Below are 19811 nucleotides of genomic sequence, written 5' to 3'. Positions count from 1 at the left end.
CTTACAGATGCAGGACAGGACTGTAGCATGACTTTGGTCGACGGTTGGTATTATTACTGCGGTGAAAATAAACCAACATCAAGATATACACTTGTTGTGTTTGTGGATTTTTCCAAGCAACACATCGGTTTAAACAAAAGCTCTGGACCAGTTGAAACACTCCATCATCCAGAGGAGCAGAAACCCTTCATCATACGAGTCATGATATGAATCAATTCTCTGTTACATCTCGATCAGATGTGTGAAAGTTCTATCCAAGTCTCTCTTTATTCTGCTTCACAACTCCTCTTCCATGATGGATCCAATTTGCAGCTGACATTAAAATGAATCAATAATCCAGCAGTGGAATCTCACTTCAAATAGCCAGATATGTCTGTGTAACTCTAACAAATTCAAAGCAGATATCTGCACTTTAACTTGTTGCCTCAAGCTCATTTATTTCTCCTACTCGTACTTATTAATCACTGACATTAATGGTCATAATATAATATATATGATATGAATATCTTTGCATCCCTGCCCCTGAACTGCAACACTTTCTCTCTCATCATTTATGCCTGCAGTGTTACATGCAGTATTATGACCGTTTAATCACAGTTTGGAGTTTTTTAACAAGCAGCGGCTTGCATTATAATTGTGAGATCCAAACTGGATTTGTATCTTCTACTAAAATGTACGTTGTATATAAAGCAGAGCTTTTAGGAGTTGTTTTTCCAAATGTGATTCAAAAAGTTCCATCAAGTAGTTTAACTATTTGACTTCAGTCTAATCTCATTTCTGATGTCATGATGCCATGAACCCATCACTAGAATGTTTTTTTAGTTTTTACTTGAATTTACTAGATTTGCTGGATTTTACCTATAGGCCATATTTACCATTTAATTTGTGTTTTGGCTGAGATATACTTTGAGGGAAAAATAATCATTCTGGTTCTGCTCGAGGCTTCTGCCTGTTAAATTATATTGTGAGATAATTATGTTACAATATGACACTAGAAATTAAATTAAATCTTTTCACCAGAGCACATCTTGTATTAAAAATCAAAAATGTAATTGGAAAATGTTGCAATTGCTCAAATAGATACAAGAATCTGATGTTAGATGTCACTGATTAATTTGTGTTTTGACCCATTGATAACAAAAGGGTATATAATAATGTCTATTTTTATAGCGCCTTTCTAGACCAGGGTCACAAAGTACTTTAACAATCAAGCACTGATGGGAGTAGGCTGTGATGCAGTGCGCCAGCTCTGCCATCAGGAGCAATTAGGGTAAAGTGTCTTGCTCAGGGACACAATGCCACAAACTCGTCTGGAGCTGAACTTGCAACCTCTCAGACCGTGAGCAACCACTCTACCATCCGGGCCCCTATTATACTGTAGATCATCTCCCACATGTATAAGACCAAGACATAGAGTATATGATGATGTAATAAATATACAAAAAATAGATGTCAATACAGATTTCTTGGGATGGGAAACTAAACCTGAACATCCAAATAAGACGCAAAGTACACAAAATAAACAAAATGAATGGCCAGCCCAGCAATAATATTTTCATAATATACATAAGAATCATAATAAACCACTCGCCATACCTCTAATAATACAAAAATAAACACAATTTCTAACAATTTTCCCAATTGTAAAGATGTGTACCTTACCTTAATATTACCTTGTATAACTACCTAAAAAGATTAAATAAATCATAATATTTAGGACAAACTGTAATAACGAAATAATCCAACCTTTTTTGGATTTGAAATATATGCAACTTCAGGATATGAAAAAGGTCAATTTCATTGAAAAAAAAGGATTATAACACTATTGATCGTCACTTAAAATATCTGGCTATACTTGGATGAACCAAAAAAAACTGTGAGTAGCTGTGTGTAAATCTTTGATACTAATTAGATGTCATTATGTGAGTCATTCCTCAAGGGTGGGAAAAGACTTTTACACTTCCAAGGATTATTGAAGATGCTTTTGTTTTGATATCTATATCTCAGAATCGCTTCATTCATTACAATGACAAAAGCTAAATAAATCAGGTGGAAAACATGCTTTACATCTCTGAATTGTTTACAGTGGACTGTCATAATAAAAGGTGATCATGAGAACAGCATAATGCAGTGTTGTGTCCCAGTTTTGTTGCACATTTGTCATGTTTTTAAACTTGCGAGAATATAGTCAATCAATAGAAGAGTGATGACACGGTGGGGCAGCAGTTAGTCCTGCTGAGTAATGGAGCTGATTATTTACTCATGAATATGGCTGAAAGAATTGTTTTTGACAAGCTGACAACCGAATGAATCACACAGATAAGTGTGCTATCCAGCTGCACACACGGCCCCACGTTCTCAAAGAGGAAAGTGGCATTACACAAACCTTCAACCAGGCTAGTTACACAAGTTTACAAACAACCTAACAAGAACACAAATTTTGATGATTTTTAATTCCGTTTTATATATTTGAAATGTTGCATCAAAAGATAATTGGAAGTTTTTCATGTTATATACTCTGCACTGTAAAGAAAAGTTAACGTCACATATATATATTCTCATATACCTTATATATAACCTTAGCCCAAAATTAAACTGCAAAAGCATTAGCCTTCTGCTCCATGACTTGTCCACACAGAGCCACATCTTTTTTTTAAACTGATCTTACCAGAGAGTTACCAAAGAGGTAAGGCGTCAGTGAGTGAGGAGGTTCAACGACCCCGAAACTTGTTAGGTTACAGTCACAATCCTCACCCTGCCACACCCCTTCCCCTCACCCTATCAGCATGTTCCCTCCTGTGTTGTGACAATGATCGCGATGTTTACATAACAAAATGGTTTTGGTTTTATGGGTAGAAAAGCAAAATGTTAGGACTTCTAGTGTTAAGGCAGTGTTAGTTCTGATGTACCCTAAGCATCTCATTGAAACGACCAACCATCCTTTTTTCTTTTAAATAGGAGGTGGAGGCTTCTAGGCATTGGGTCTTAAACTAGTCGTGTTTATTTAGGTAAAAGTGTGATATTCTCCCACAAGCATTGAGCAATCCTTCGATCCTTTTTACTTTGATGGTAAAAAGAAGTTTTACTGCTGATATTTTCAACAACGAAATAAATACATGTGGGTGCCACACCGTCTTTTAGTCCAGAGTTGCAGTATCTGCTGATGAATGATGCCAGACCAGTGGAGGACTATAAGAGCCCCGTCTCAAGTCCAAGAGCAGCATTGATACGACACCTTTACAGAGGGAACAACAACTTTTTGAGCTGAAAATGGGACAAGTACTCAGGTATCATCTCCAAGATTGTAACAAGAAGTTCTGTATAGTCAGTTCCTGAGTCATCTGGAGGAAAAAATTCCCATTACATTTGGGATTTAGTATTCTTGACAGAGCAGATGGAACATACCATGCGAATAGGAACTGTGCAACATTTGTACCTCTGAAGCGGAACACTCTTTCAACTTGCATCCATTATATGAGGCATAAAGATATCAGTCATCCCTCCACCCAGCAGATTTTTCTCACGCCGTTTGGTCTCAATTATTATTATTTTACTAAAGAGGATAAACAAGCATGTCTGATATCATACAATGGGATCATTGATGTAAGACAGTTTTTACAAGATATTAACATACCGTACTTTCCGCACTATTAGGAGCACCGGATTATAAGGCGCACCTTCAATGAATGGCCTATTTTAGAACCGTTTTCATAAATAGGGCGCACCGGATTATGACATGTTGAACGCACGTGTATGACTGGTTGAGCAGGCAGCAGAGTAATTTTGAGCGTACAACAACCAAGACACACTCGCTCAAACCGGTGGCAGTAATATCACTCCATAGACATCCGCCACGATGTGACATACGTCGTAAACCCACCCTGTGATGGCGCAATGACGTAAATCCCACTCACGGCGTGTTGGCTCAGTCGGCGCAAAGTCATGAAAGTGTTTGTAAACAAGTCACCCACCAGGTAATGTTTATATTTAAGGCGCTCCGGATTAAGGTAAGGTAAGGTAAAACTTTATTGATCCCTCAGGAGGTCTCCTTCGGGAAATTGTTTTTTTTGATTATAAGGCGCACTGTCGTTTTTGGAGAAAATTAAAGGCTTTTATGTGCGCCTTAAAGTGTGGAAAATACAGTACAACAATTAAAATCATGGTCAAAAGTTTTTCATTCCTTATTGAACTAACTGTGTAAAAAATGGCCTTTTAGTACCAGTGCCGACACTTTAACACGACTGCCGAGAGTTAGAGTCGACTACCATTATTTATTTTTCAGATTAAATTAACCATAATGGACGGCGGTCAATGACCCAAGAAGATCATTACTTATCCACTGACTCGCTGACATCAGCCCATACCTGGCTATTCCTCAATTACCCGCTGACAGACAAGCACATGGAAACAGGGTCACGCTGAAGCCTCGGCCTGTAACCACGCGTACGAGTCTATATCTCCTTCCTCTTTTCGCACTGTTCCTCTCCGGAAACTCCCTCGGGAATGCAAAAGATATTGAGCGGTCCATTGTTTCTGCTAATGCGGTTTAGGCTGCCTGTCAAGCTCCTGTCATAACCATTGGCCTGCTTCTCGCCGCCACTGTTCGTGTGTATGGTCCAATTCTCTGGACTGACTGTATGTAAGCAGTAGAATATGTGCATGTTAAACTACTTAATATATATATATATTACCTCCAAATAGTGACATGTCTTCACTGACCAACTTCTTTTTCCTTTCCTTTCTTTTTATTACCATCTGCCTGTGCTCCTTGGTTTGCCAGCCCCACATTTTAAATAAGCTTGTTTAATCACTGATGCGTCTTTGCCCTTGTGTATAAGTGTATGTGTGTGTTCTGGCGGTGACATGGTTTGTGTGCTTAAATAAGTGAGTAAGATCCCTTCAGGAGCATGAACGCCCTTTTCTTCCCTCCCAGCATCCGGTTAAGAGACGTGAAAATTCTGCACGACCTTGTCAGTCTGCCCATCTGTCAGTCACGCCAGCGTCTTTTCGTGCCTCCAATATGCATAGTTTGCTTTAGTCCGGATGTGTTGGAGCCAGAGTGGAACCAGAGAGGGTCCCCAATGATCATGTGACGAGTGTCTAATTGGGGTTTTAATCCTAATGACTTTTTCCCACCACCGCTTTAAGATCAGACTAGCTTTGTCACCCAGTTTCCAGCCAATAAGTCATGGTCCCTTCAGGTCTCACCCAGAGTGACTGCAGTGGCTCTATGATGTTTTCTGGATCTCTTTAAATTTGAAAAGTTTATGACGTCAAATCCTAGGCATGAAATCGTTGGGAAGTAACAGTGTCCTGAAGCATTTGTTGTCGCTCTACTGCTTCTGCCCGAGTAAGCTAATCCAACTGTTCTTACTTTTGTAGCTACATCATCATCTGTTGGTCTAAAATCTCTTGACTGGGCCATACTTGTGTTACGGACACTTAGAGGATTTTTTTTGTCACAGTTGCTGTTGGTGGCAGTGTGATACCAATGACCTATGTATCTATAAACACAAACAAAAATAATATATTCCACGACTAAAAATAGCTTTTGAAAAAGCAATAATAACAGCTTTTAAACCCTGGGATATGAAATATTTATATTTACACCATCTATTTATAATAGAATATTACACTACAAAGTGAAAAGCTCAGGCTAACTAAATTATGTTTCAACCTCAAATACAAACTGCCGTTATTAAGTATCACTCTGAAATGCATCCATTTATTCATTTCCTTCCACTTATCTTCCCTCTACATTCACTAAACTATGAGTTACATGAATACGTGAGGCGAGGAAATACCCTCCATGGTTTTGCGGTCTAATGCTAGTCGCTAATCTAAAGCTACAGTTTATCCGAATTATTTTGGACCACCTCTCGGGATGGTTGAACATTATTTTTACAAAAACATTACGGTTGTAAAGAACAAGAAGGCAAATGTAAAAGGAAGGAATTTGTGAGAAATTAAATTTAAATGTAAAGCTTCTGTTGACTTTGTGTCTGAAACTACTCACAAATAGAGCTTTACAATTAAGTCACCGTAATACATTAGAATTGTAATTTAACAAATAATACAAAACATAATTTGTGTTATCGTTTTTCATAACAGGAACAACGACCATCATTTACTATATTAGAAATTATTTTATGACCAGGTGCAATGTGGATTATTGAAGCTGAGGGGGATTTTAAATCATCAATACGTAATTTGAAAACATTGTTTTGAGCGATGTTGTCACACGGCTGCATGTGGATTTGTTTACAAAACAAGATAACACCTCTTGTTGTGTCAGTTTCTTCTTTTATCTTCCTGGTTAGTTCAAAAAAGTATCTTAAACAATCTCCAGGCAGGTCTTCCATGCACAGTTAAGCAAAGAGAAGGAGAATTGTTTAAATAGTTCTACTACAGGCGTCATGATCATTCACAATCAAACCATCATCACAGCAAATAATAAAAAAAATAATAAAACATGTAAAAAAGTTATATGATTCCGAAGTTCTACATCATGCATGCTTTGCCCCTTCAGGAGAGATTCGCTGATGGTCTGGCCCGCTACTGAGAAAAGAAAACAATGCACTTGCCACCGAGCAGGGGGCAGGCTCTCTTGACCTATAAAGGGGACTCCTGCCATGAATAATCTCTCCTATTCTCACCTGAAGGTTACGATAAGGGTTTTCTTTTGGTGTAGAAATGATCAATATCAATCCATTTTTTATTATTTTTTCACACACCATAAAACATACATTTACCTTTTTTCCGCGTAGAAAACATTTGGCTTATTCCATCTCAACCTGACCAAGAGAAAAAAAAGGGCCCAATCTTGCTTTCTTTAGAAAAGGATGGACAATGGTATGTTTTACAAATGTTTGCAATTCTTGATGAAACACACAACAATGAAAGGGAAGCCACACAATTTGATTTTCTGCTTAATCGGAAGTGGTCTTGGGGACTGTAGTGCATTTAATTGGTAGAGTGATTGGTTTTGAGCACTCGACCGGTAGATAGCAAGGTCAGTGGTGTGAGTAGCATTCCTGCTATTATGTACTTGACTTTATTGTTGTACGGTTCATCGCATTCATACTGGATGATGTTAAAGGGCACAGTGAAATAAAGGAGGGAAATAACAATGAATGTTTTCTGAGACAGAACTTTTACAGGATGATGTAATGTGGGCGGGAAGTGAAGGTCAAGCTGTAGAGAGCTAAACTTGATTCAGAAAAAAAGAAGTGTCATACTTTCAAAGGGCCAATTTATTTATTTTTTTTAAATTACAAGGACATATTTTCAGTAAAAAAAAAAGGTACAAACCTGGTGATAGAAAAGTAATCAAGAGGGCGAAGCCACTAATTCACACAAATGTGGTTTTTTTTGTTATTCTACCCAATATTGTTGCCCATCATTTATTTAATTCATATAATTTCATATCCCTGAAGTGTAAAAAAATGGTAACAAAATACAGTTGCAGTCTGGGATCTCAATGGGAAATGTGTGGTAGTAACTTTCTGGAACAACCTTGCTGAACCCACATAGTTGTGAGCAGGGAGCAGACGTCAACTCCATCTGTTCAATATCAAGATTTTATTGAGTTTGAATAATCTTTTTTTTTTAGTAACTCTTGTCACACACACAGATAAATGCAGATAAATCCATACAAACTCCTTGATCGACAAAGAAAGATGGTCATAATACATCATTTCACATAGTTAGATCCCTCACCATGTTGTCAATATCATCAATATATCTCTCTCTGAGTCCTGACCATCATCATTGAACTTGTTTCTACAGTCTTGACCTTTATATCTTCCTCTTTGGACTTTTTATGCATCATTTGGTGCCTTGTCGTTGCAAGTTTTTTAACCTCTTTGTTTTCTCTTCTGTTTCCAGGTTGACTGTTTTGTCAATTGTTTCTTGTTTATTTCCCCTTTTTGGTAGACAAGCTGGGTTTGGACTGTTGAGATATTGTCTTGTACTAGAAACTTGAAGATATTGGAGTATTGTCCTTTTTTGTAGTGATGGTCTGATTAAGCTTCATGAAGCAGTGTCATTATTTTCAGAGTCCACTAGATGGCGGTCTCTATCTATTTTTCTTTGTTCTTTTTCTGTTCTAATGAAACATCACACCATTTTTAACTGATGCCACCTACTGACCTCTAAACAACATGACACTGCTTCATCAGCCCTATCTACTTTTTTGTACTCGTTGTGTACATTGTTTTTATTTAATCGTGTTCTATTGCTGTTTACCTTGTAGGCCGGATGCTCTCACTTGCACTTGGAATAAGCATTATTCCGACCCTGGCATAATCAAGCTCAAAATTTAAAGGCAACAGGATACCTGGATAGAAAAATGGAAATGAATTGATAGATGTAAGTTGAATAGGGTGAGTTAGTAAAAGGAGATAAGTAGAAAAGAATCATAGCTAGGATTATATTTCTCATTTAAAATCAATATTTTATGAAAAAAAAAAAAAACAATCAAACAGCGTTATGATTATAAAAATGAAAAATCACTGTTGAATATTTGCCTGTTGGAAGCCAATCCTGAAAAAATCATGGAAAAAAAACTCACATTTGAGTCTCACAATGGAAAAACGGATTTACTTTTTACCTAGCCCTTGAAAGAGTTACGTGGGCATATTTTATCAATTTTGGATTTTTTTTTAGGACTTCCTTGAACATGAGTGTCATGTCAATGAAACTTTGGTCTGAGGAAAGCTGAACAGTGTTATTGTATTGGGAATTGCCCCTTTTTTTGTTTATGTGTTTTTATTTTATTTTGTTGTATTGTTTTTCTTTACTTTATTTATTTGCAGTGTTTTTCTACATTTTGAAAAATCAATAAAGAAATGTTTACATTTTTTTTTAGCATTTTAAGATTCCCTACTGTCCATATGTATATTTTTTTCTTGACCATCATTAACAGGGGAACATAAGAGGACATAGGCGGCTGATTTTAAAAAAGCATTTTTTTTTTTTAGTTGAGGCTCAATTTATCTTATTTATCTTCACCAACCAGGCATGCATCATCTCTCTTCTTTATCCGATCTTATCCACTGACATCTTTATAGATCACCATATCAATACGAACATTAATCTACTTTGATTTTGAGCCAACCATCCATCGAGGCCACAGAAAATGACTTGGCGGACTGGATTTTGCCCCTCGGGCAAGAGGTTAATGTGATTCACATCATCTCAGTTGTAGTCCTGTATGCCTGTATCCTGAATAAATATATGATATAATATAATATATACTACGAGTAATACCAAGATAGGCTCTTAATGTCACTATTTCAGTTAATACCTTTTAAAGCAGTGTAGTCTAAACTAACATGATTCACTTCAACAAGACCGTGAACAAAAATCACATGAATATTCTCTTTTTTTTCTTCACTCAATAATCCAACCTTTGAGGTTCTAATGAAACTTTATTAAAACAATAGCCTGATTTCTCAGGCTGTTTCCCGCTGAATACCTGAAAGTCCCTGACATCGGCGCCACTGTGGGGCTCTTCCATTGTTCCTCGCCGCGACAGCGCTGACGACTGCAATCGCTCATGGAAACAACACTGGGATGCTTGAACGCTCGCCTTAAACAGCTGCTGTGTAGGAAATTGGCGGGAGCTCCGGCGTCGTCCCTTAAAGATTTGCCACACACATCCAAAAAGCCGTCAGTGCCACCGAGCCCGAGGTAGGAGTGAGAAAACACGGCGAGGGGATATTCTAATTTCAGCGGAAGACTGTAACCGAGCAAAACGTGTCCTCGCATCTCATCAATCAATGGCGTGTAAGTGTAGCACCTGTGATTCTGTCGAGTTCTGCAAACTTCCTGTCTCCTGTGGGGGGACATTGGGCTTAATTCATTCCTTTAAAGACTCCGGTTTGGCTTAGGGCCCTTCAGCTGAGAACAGTGTGTCCATCATCCCAATATTAAAAAGCCTGCGTCCCTCTCTCTCTCTTCGGCTTGGCGAGCCTTGGGCTGTTTGTCACGCGAATAGCATCTCATAAGAGAGTAGTCGAGACGCAGCTCCGTCCTGAAAGACAGACGGTACATTTCGCTGCTTCTTTACACCAGTTCACGGTTGAAAAAGCTAAAGTTAAAGCTTTGCCAACAAAAAAAAAAAGAGAGAAAAGTACAACTAAATAGATCCTGTTGTTGTTCTGCCTCTCTCCACACTTTACTGCAAAACACATTTTTAACATATATTCATGTAATGGCACATTGTGCACCAGAGGCAGGCTTTATAAGTAGCTTTTAGGAAAATTAAAAGCATTCATCTGATCATAAAATGACCTTATTCGGAATGTTTGGGATCACTTTTTACAAGGCCTACCCAAAGTGAAATGTAATCTTATTAGAGGTAATGATGCATTTTTATTATATTGCCCGAATATAACCGCGCGGCGGCGAATACGCAACTGCGTGTCCCACCTCGCTCCATCATTCCTTCTATTTCTCATTCTTGGCAGCACGATATTGATCGAGGAAAGAGCTTGTGGCTGGAGCTAATCACAGTATTGGTTCACAGGTGGTGTACAGCAGGTCATCTCTGGGTTTCATTCATGCAGACTGAGGCGTCTGTTCATATTTACTATGATGGAAATGTTTAGTCTTGAGTCATGCGCCGGCTTTTTTGTCTATTCAGAAACTTCAGAAAATCAGACTTCCTATAGCAGGGTTTGAAGTGAAATACACCAGGACATAGTTAGAAACCATCTAACCAAAAAACAAAAATAGCCTTTTTATGATAGGACCACATAAAATAAACCTTACATTTTAAGTACAAGACTCAAAAGGTTTTTATTATGATATTATGTTGCTTTAATATTTATATATCGAACTAAACATTATATACTATATTTGCCCTTGCTCCATAAGTTCTAGGTTTGTTTTGGTTGGGGTTTGCAGAAAAGGAATAAATAAAAAATAGAGAAAGGGAATCCGTCCTTATTTAATATGTATTAATCATGCTAGAGATGTAATTAAGATCAGACCTTTTGGAATGTCCAGGGTTGGCACATACTGTGAAATGTGTTATGACATTTTTTTATTTAAGTTTACACTGACCAAAAAGAGTAAAAGTATTAGTTTAGTCCAAAAACTCTAAGTTCCTAAAAACATAAACGTTTCAAAACTGGAAAAAGCAGCATTAAAAAAAGACAAAAATCTGAAACTATTGCTGTGTGTCAAAATGTGCACTTCTCTAAGTGCACTGCCTTAAAGTACACTGTAAGTCAGTGCATTTACTTGGCCAGTGTGCAAATTTCGACTGGGTAGTACTGTCTTAAATCAAACACTGCTGCTACACACTTCACTCCAAAGCTTCTTTTTCTACTACTTTTTAACACTGATTGCGCTTATCGCCCATTGAAACAAGTTATGAAGTTGTGTTTAAATACGTTATTAATGTTGTTGTGTTGTTTTGTGGTAAAATGAAAATTTTCTCAAGATATTTACGCTTGTATCTGCTCAGACGACATGTCATCGGTAACGTAGATGGTGGTTGTTGAGGGTGGAAAGTGTCCAACAATCCACACACAATTTTCTGGCAGTTTGAGGACACACTTGTGCCCTCAAAATACTAAGTGTAAGTGTGTTTGGGACACGGCCCTCAACCCTGACATACTTCATTTTTATTTTGGTTTGGGTTCCATTTCCCGTTTCTCTCCATAATGCCTGTTTGTCCCTGTCCTGTCTTATCCTTCATTGTTAGTACTACTTTTGTGATGATACATCAACCTACAAATAGTTCAATGACACCTCTTTCACGGCCTGAGGGGGTTTGTGTTACTTTCACTGCCACTAAAAAACAAGGAGGGTGGTAGGCGCAAAATAAACCCATAAATGTGTGGACTTCTTAATGGCATACGTCACTTCCTCCTTTTCTGTTCCAAAGCCAGGAGAGTCCATGCACCATTACGCTATGAAGGCAGAAACTGCAGCAAAGAAACTGCGATCCTGCCTTGGCGTTGTTATGGCTGGACAAGTAAGTAGTTTCATATCAAGATCGAAACATGAGCTATAGGAAATCGTCATGGTAGCAATAAATAGCCATAAGATAATACTTCAGTTCCATATTGACACAACCAACCGCGCAATGAACTCAAAAGTTAGGAATATAAATAAACAACAAGGCAATGACTGAAGGCCACACATATAAAGTTTGAGTTTTGATGATAATGTCAATAGGATTCTTGTCGTCTTGTTGTTGTGTTGCAGTGATTCCTGAAGAAGAAGTCTGACCACATTATTACTCTGAATGATCAGTAAAACAAATTCCGTACAAAAACATTAACATTTGGCAACCCATAAAACTTCATATTTTCAATTTCGTCGTTTGATGGTTTATCCTATATGTATTACCTCATGGCTTTTTATTCTTCACACATCCACTGGCAGTTTTGGTAATCAAAATGATTTTCAGACAGTCTGGAGAGGACAATTTTACCGCGCTATGCACCTGTCCTCACAAGGAAATGTGGTCTTCCTCAGGCAAAAACACTACCGCTTTACTTGCACCTCCAAAGTCAACCAAAACTGAAGAATAACCTTTAATATCTTTAATAATAAAGAGTTGCAGGAATTTCCAGAATCCATGGTTTTTGATACTTTTTTTTCTTTTTCATTAACTGTTTTTACAACAAACCCAATGAGCTACAATGAGGGTCCGTTGTCTCCCCTTTCCAGTGACATGATGGAAAAATGTAGTATTTTCTTTGAAACGACATTAGCCTGTGACTCATGACATGTCAAGACAATAGTTTCAGTCAAGTTTACTCCATTAATGAACCTGTGAACTAGTGAAAATCAGTGAAACACAAACTTTTTCTTGAGTGAAACACAAATTCTTGGTCTACTTCATCATTTTCAAGTAAATTGGGAGTTTAAAAGACGTTAAGATAAGAAAGAGAGATACATTCATGCTTATATTTAGGGAAAAGCAGAAATAAAGTTTCTTCAACAACTAATTATAACTACAAAGTTTCCGAATAAAATAGCCAATTAGCTGTCATTTCTATCCTAAAAAGGAACATAGTAATGCAATAAAGATGGAGAATACAGGCCACGATGTTTCCTATAGAAAGCACTTGAGGTCTGTGAGAAGAAGCACGAGTCATCAATCCTAAATACAATATTTCTGTTCCGACCTTTAGGCTTGATCGATTAGCCATTTCCATCAATCAAAGTTACACTAATCATTCACACTTTTTCGTTGTAACACAGATGCTCGAGGATGCGATTTTAATTCATTAAGAACATTTCACAAGCAAATTGTTGTAACGGATTGGAAATGTCTTGATTATTCTATTAGTTTTGTATTTAACAGAACCTCGGTGAATTGTCAATGGAGATGTTTTACCCGCCCTTCTCTCTGTCTGACCTCCCTGCAGCTTCCCCCTCTTTTCCTTCTGTGGCAAAAGATAACGGCTCAAAGTGATTTAGTATATCAGAAGACCCGGTGAGTGGGAGGAAAAGGACCAGGGGGGAGGTTGTCTTTAGGGGAGTAATGGATGGACGGGTGAGGATCACAGGGAGACAGGCTGTATCGCTGACACCAAGTGCTCTGGATACGCTTTTCTCAAGGACTTTTTTTTTTTTTTCCAATCCAAGGTTTGATCATGGCTTGAGGCAGGGAGAAATATTCCCAGAAGCAGAGAACAATCTGTTTTTTGTTTTTTTTTAAGGGAGTGGAGATGGATTAGAATCTGATGCAGCCAGATGACGAATGGGCAGGGCTGTTGTTTGGGGCCACTGTGAGCTCCCCCGTCGTAAAAAAGGTGCGCGAGGAGGTGGTCAGTGTTGACAATTAATGAGACAGCGGGGGCCGTCCAGTACAAGAGATGAATGTCGGACGCTCAAGCTGGCCCGCGATCAATCAAGCTTCTGCTGCCATCTGCATGGATTAATGAGCCGTTTAGATATTTCAGAAAAATACTCAGTCATTATACTCATTGTAAAGTCCAACTTCAGTCCATTTTTCTTAGCCAATTGTCTCTTAAATTAAGTGTTTTCATAAGTTTGGAGGATCGGTTACTTATCGCTAGTGATGAAGCTTCATGAAGCAGTTTCATGTTGTTTAGAGGTCAGTAGGTGGCGCCATCCATTTAAAAATGATGTGATGTTTCATTAGAACAAAGGAAAATAGTTCAGAGACCGCCATCTAGTGGACTCTGAAAATAATGACACTGCTTCATGAAGCTTCATCAGACCATCACTACTTCTCACCAAAATTCAGAAACAAAATAATGTTTCAGAAAGTTCTCTTTTGTTTGTTTGAGGATTATGACTTTATTCACTTTTTTCAGAATATTATGAGCTGATGACAGTTGATTGTAATATGGAATAAAAGGCATTTGTTCTTAACTTGGCATGTCTGGCTCTGACCAAAAAAACAGTTGATTTATTTGTCAATATTTCCAGCTTTAAATGAGTCATGTTACGTCTATATCTCTTTGACACGTTAGTAATGTGGCAGCAAACTATCAACATCAATTCAAGAGTTAAAAATGCACGTGAAGTGGTCCAACTTTTAAACAAAATAGTTTGTGAAATTGTTCCACTAATGTCGTTTATTTATTTTAATTGTGAAATGATGAACAAAATGCTGACTTTCTGCTGGTTTCAGGCAAATTGTATGATGTAACCGCTTGTATTTCGAATGAAAACAAAGCATTTCAGTTATTTTTCTAGAAGAAAGCAAAATAGTTATGTAATAAATGTCTTGTAGGTGTGAGGAGGTGGTCCGTTCATACATACAACATCAACATAAATAGACTAGAAACCTTTAATAATAAGGTTCTAAAATAAAGAATATACTGTAAAGTTTATTTTCACAACTTCACACTGCTGTTTAAAATAATCTTGATTATGATTTTTTTTTCTTCTTATAAATACTTAGTGTTTTATGGTGTGTTGAGGCTTTCATTCATCCGTGCTTTAGTTCGATAATCACTACGAAGTTCGGTAAAACCTTTTTTGTTTTTACCGTACAAAGTTTTAGTTAATATTTTCTACATGTCTAGGTGTGTTTGTTATTTAAAAAGGAGATGCTTATCTGTTTTATTTGTTATTATTTGTACTGTATTTGTAAGTTTATGTTTATTTATTTTGACATGTGAGTGTGTAAAACCGGACGTCCTTTTATTTGCTTCTCTTTCAATTCAATGAGCTTTTTTTTAATGGAGAATGTTGTCCACCTGGTAGCTGCATATTTTATTTAACTGTCCTCTACATTCAAATCCTAGCAATGGTAAAAAAAAAAAAAGAACTGAGCAGTAGTTGGAAACACCGGTAGTCTTCACTCTCTTTTTTTGTCCTTGTCTGTGTTCAGTATTCCATAACCATCATTCATGACGATTACAAAACTAGTTTTAAAGACGCTGTTGTACATTTCTGCTTCACAGTCCGTCTTTATTAAGGGTTCATAGAAGTTCAGCTACAAATCTCTCCATTCATCAACTCCTTTGTGACACAGGATTTTGAAAGAAAGTTTCAGTCAAAATTTACGACCTCATATGATAAAGTTGTATAGGAAAAAAAATACCCTGTCTGATCAAAATATATATCGTTGTTGCAACAAAACCGTCTTTGACAAAGTCTCTAGTGAAAGTGAGGAATCAAAGGGACCCTCAGTATCAGACCCTATCTACTAGGAAACCACTCTTCTTTCTTAAACCTGTTTAAACAATAGTGATCTTTTTGGATCTGAATTTAAAGATTGAATCAACATCACATCTAAAAACACTCTTGTGAAAACTACATGAACAGCACAGAATTGTACAAGAGATACACAAAATGGCATTCTTCAAACTTAATTTGTTAGATTTCCATGTCCCTTAACGTTACGTCCTCTCATTTAGGTTCCAGGTATTAGTAAGGTTTTATAGAAAAAAACAACAACTTTGTTGTCTGATATTGAGATCGTGGAGCTTTATATTGTTCAAATTTTCAAGAAACACTTTTGTAAAACATTGATGTTGGTCATCCTTACAAACTTAGAACATCAAACAACAACCTCAAACTGTATTTGTCTTTAATAAGTAGGTAATTTACATGTTTGTTCAGCCTAAAACACAAAGTACAATGAATGTACTCTGTAAGTAGGATACTAATAATGTAATGCAGAAAAAATCTCTTTGGAGTCTGACTTTGATAATGAGGAGCTTTTATATTGTTCAAATATTGGGGAAACACTTCTGTTGAAAAAGTGATTCAGTCGTTCGTCCAAAAACTAACTTAGATAAAGAATGATACTTGAAGTAAAGAAAGTTAAATTAACTATTCATGTTGTTTCTGTAAAACCTTAGCACATGGGGGTGTAACTTTTGACAGAAACTTTCTTTCAAAACCCTATAACATAAATCTTAAGTCAGAGATCACGTTAAAAAATAGCGCCAACATTTGGAATAAACTTTGTATGTCAAAAATCACCTCTACATTGTCTTCAGGAATAAATCAGGGGTCAAAAGGACTAAAGTGGCGTTTTATATATTGGTACTTCTCTCTGACGTACACAAAGCCCCATTTATTTTTCTTTTAACAAATGTTTGTTTCAATTCATTATGTCGCCAATGAATGGGAAGTAGGACTAACATCCCTTCACCTATACCTCAATTTAGCTTTAATAAATTGACAAAACCAGAAGGCAAAGTATAGTTTCTGCGAAACAAAGTCATACTCCAGATGGACCTTTACTTCAAGAAAAAAATGTTAGGTGCTAGTTTCAATCATTTCACCCACCACTTACGTGCAGAGAAGAAGAAACTTTTGAATTATTTTGTAAATCTACAATCTTGGCAGTTTGACCTCTGCAAAGCACGGCTGTGACAAGATGAAGAAAAATTTAATACTGGAGTAACTCAAAAATGACTAAAGTGAAATGACCTGAGCAGGCAGAATAGTTTTCAATAAAATACGTTGTGATATAAAGGTTGTGGTGACCGGATGCCTTCTTAAAAATCTACTCCCACTAGATGAGAAACATTTGGAATTCTTAACAAAACATGGGGATGAAAAGATTGATATGATCTTCCAAACAAAGTCATGAGTTTTTTGATATTTCAAAAATAGACACACAGACGTTAGCTTGTGAATGGTCAAAACAAGAATACCATTAGATAACTTTTAAGTGAAGCTAAAGCACTCTTTACGTCTCTGTATTTATACCGTTAATGGGCAAGTTTCCCAGATTCAATTGTTTTTAACCATTGCGTTATCAGGGTCAAGGTGACCCTAAGGCCTAAAACAAATGATATAACAAAAGGGCTAAGGACGTTAGTAGGCTCTTAAGAAAGGTTAGGCTGAGAAGAATTGCTAAGATAATGTTGTTTCCAAGGCACTTTCTTATCTGTATTCTAAGAAAAACCTTAAGATCATGCTAAAGAAGCTTTGGCAATACGTTTATAGGACGGACCCTCTATGAGTTAAATTGCCTTGATACATGTAGTGTTGATGTTTTTTATGTGTGTTGTTCTGTTAGAAATTTTAATGTTTTAATGGAGTGGAAACAGTTAAAGTGTGTTTTTCTCGTTTTGTTTTACATCCTTGAATGCATCATTTCCTATAAAGTTAAGGGTGTTTCATCCTGTCTTACACAAATATATGTTGAGTTTATTGCAATGCATAAATGAAAAAAGTCGAGTTAATGTAGTTTTACAGATTAACGAGACTCTCAACGATTATTTCATGTCTTTAAGGTTTAGTTATAGTAGTACTTTAAATTCATATATGCAGGTGTGGAAAACTCACAATATCACAATAAAGCATTTTCCTTTCACTGAGCATTGTTTTATTAGTTTAAAAGTGGACGGTATATATTTTCCATGACTCGGCTTGATCACTGAGCATCTGGCCATAAATAATGTGTCAACGCATTCTTTTTAGTGAAAAATCTTAAGCTGAGAGTGTGGGAAATACGTCCTTTCTTCCCATTGTTCTAAACTTCGTAGCAGTTAAGAGCTTCTTAATAAATGTGGGATAAACAGACATTGCATATCATCTAAATTGTCAACATGCCACCTAGTCCGTATAGGAAATAAAAGGCTCAGGTAATCATATGCCTTTTCCTCTTTTGTTGTTCGGTTTCAATTCTGCAATTCCTTTGTAATTGGTCCAAGTCTGGTGCTATTAAACTGTTACCAATGTTAAATCCTTCCAATTCCATTTTCATCAACAACAAGAAAAGCGTCATTATAGTATAAGTATATTGTCACCCTGCCCATCGAGCTAGTTTTTAAGGCTACGTGGAGTAAAGAAGGAAATGGGGAAAACATTTGAGTTGAAGAAGGTTAAAGACAGGATACACACTTTACACCCAGACCTGCACAAACACGTTTTCTAAAGAAACTGTGTATTTGCTCTGAGACCCTAGCGCCAATTCCAGGCTTAGCCAAATATAAAGACAAATTCGTTTTTAACAGCAATCAATGGTTTATTTTTTCCAAGAAGGCTAATGAAGATCATGAACTTTGGGTTTTAAAGAAGAAAAAACAGCCATATCCAGCCAAATTGACAAACTAACTGTTGACATTTTTCTAGATTGAATAAAGACAGAGAGACTGATTATTATTTATAATTGGTTCTTTAGTTCTATAACAGTTTAAGTTTCATTTTCAGTTTATGTTAAAAGGACAAGTCTGGTACTATTAAACTGTTACCAATGTCTTTAAAAAATATGTTATGTTACATGTTTTCCTTCTTTTTTTGGTCAAAAGATTTTTCTGCATTTGTATTTCTGTGTTGGGTCATTCTGCGTGTGCAACTTGTAGGGTTCTGTGTGTTGGATCAATGAATTATGGCCTGGGTAGATTCCAGGACGATAGGTTGACTTGTCAATCAAAATTCAGGGGAACGTGGTGATCCTCACTTCAGGATTGCAAGTCATCATGGGGCCTTGAGGCAATCAGATGTAAAGCACAATATTTATGAGTCGTAAGTCATAAATCGATCAGAATAAAGCTGAAGGTTAGTGAGAGTAGTCATGTCTCACTTGACAGTCATGATTTAGACATTTTTCAGTTGAGATATTCCTACAATCCAACCTGAACTATACACGTGGAGTTGATAAACTGGTGAAAAAATGGAAATGTGACGTAACTCCTGCTACTGCAATGTTAAGATTATATTCTACTACATTTTTTATGTGGCTCCTATGGAAACTATACGTGTCGATTTGTGTCCAATCTTCACGCCTGGAAAAATCTGCAGGCATGTTCTGCTCCAGTGGCTCGTCGAATACATATTAAGACGTACCTGATAGTGAGACGTAAGCATGTGCCGGGCGGGCTATCTATCCTGTCATGTATGTTTGAATACCTCAAAGACTCGTGCTGTAGGCCGCCACTCTTTCTTTTTTTTTTTTTTTTAGCTTTGCAGCCCTAAGCCATGAGATGCAGAAGAAAAGGGATTTGCGAGTTCACCGCCGGCTGCTTAAATGACTGAGATGCTTTGGCATTTCTGCTCATGTGGGATTTACGTAGCTGAGAAATTCACAGTTGTTTTTTTTTTAGCTCCACCAAAAGATTTGTCTTTGGCAAATTTAATACATATGTTTCTTTCGGAGACCAAGAACATTTTTTAACAACATGTTTACATTATAAAGTGGCAGATTTTTCAATATAAAAGCAACAATAAAATCTTTTTTTTTGCGAAAAATACTTTTCTATGGCTTACCACTGCAACAGCTTATTCAGATAAGTAACTGATAGCCAACGGTCATCATCTGCTTAGCCAATGTGGAAAACGATATCCTGCACACCACGTATCACTGCATTTTAAAGTAACACCGCATGTGCAAGTTTGACTGTGCA

This window comes from Callionymus lyra, chromosome 18 (assembly GCF_982586985.1).
Source record: "Callionymus lyra chromosome 18, fCalLyr1.hap1.1, whole genome shotgun sequence".
NCBI classification, from domain to species: Eukaryota; Metazoa; Chordata; class Actinopteri; order Syngnathiformes; family Callionymidae; genus Callionymus; species Callionymus lyra.
This window is presented reverse-complemented; position numbering follows the sequence as displayed.